This window comes from Arachis hypogaea, chromosome 16 (genome assembly GCF_003086295.3).
Source record: "Arachis hypogaea cultivar Tifrunner chromosome 16, arahy.Tifrunner.gnm2.J5K5, whole genome shotgun sequence".
Lineage (NCBI taxonomy): Eukaryota > Viridiplantae > Streptophyta > Magnoliopsida > Fabales > Fabaceae > Arachis > Arachis hypogaea.
The window spans coordinates 105468541-105469302 of NC_092051.1; the positions used below are offsets into that span (position 1 = coordinate 105468541).

The window sequence follows — 762 nt, forward strand, 5'->3', positions numbered from 1 at the left end:
ATCATAAGCTTCTTCTTCAGATGAAGCATCCTTAGTACTGCCTGGTGCAGCTTGCATTCCAGACAGGCTTTGAGAGATCATATTGACTTGCTGAGTCAATATTTTGTTCTGAGCCAATATGGCATTCAGAGTGTCAATCTCAAGAACTCCTTTCTTCTGACTTGTCCCATTATTCACAGGATTCCTTTCAGAGGTGTACATGAATTGGTTATTTGCAACCATTTCAATGAGTTCTTGAGCTTCTGCAGGCGTCTTCTTCAGATGAAGAGATCCTCCAGTAGAGCTATCCAATGACATCTTGGATAGTTCAAACAGACCATCATAGAAGATTCCTATGATGCTCCATTCTGAAAGCATGTCAGAAGGGCACCTTCTGATCAATTGCTTGTATCTCTCCCAAGCTTCATAGAGGGACTCACCATCCTTCTGTCTAAAGGTTTGGACTTCCACTCTAAGCTTGCTCAATTTTTGAGGTGGAAAGAACTTTGCCAAGAAGGCATTAACTAGCTTTTCCCAAGAGTTCAGGCTTTCTTTAGGTTGTGAATCCAACCATGTCCTAGCTCTGTCTCTTACAGCAAAAGAAAAAAGCATAAGTCTATAGACCTCAGGGTCAACCCCATTGGACTTGACAGTGTCACAGATTTGCAAGAATTCAGCTAAGAACTGATGAGGATCTTCCAATGGAAGTCCATAAAACTTGCAATTCTGTTGCATTAGAGAAACCAATTGAGGCTTAAGCTCAAAGTTGTTTGCTCCAATGGC

At 41.6% G+C, this 762-nt stretch overlaps 1 non-coding gene across 1 annotated transcript; it reads left to right on the forward strand.

Moving 5' to 3' along the window:
- The first annotated feature begins 351 nt into the window (after positions 1 to 351).
- On the forward strand, positions 352 to 459 carry LOC112760265 (small nucleolar RNA R71). Its single transcript, XR_003180715.1, has one exon. It is a non-coding gene; the product is annotated as a small nucleolar RNA R71 (small nucleolar RNA).
- The last annotated feature ends 303 nt before the right edge of the window (positions 460 to 762 follow it).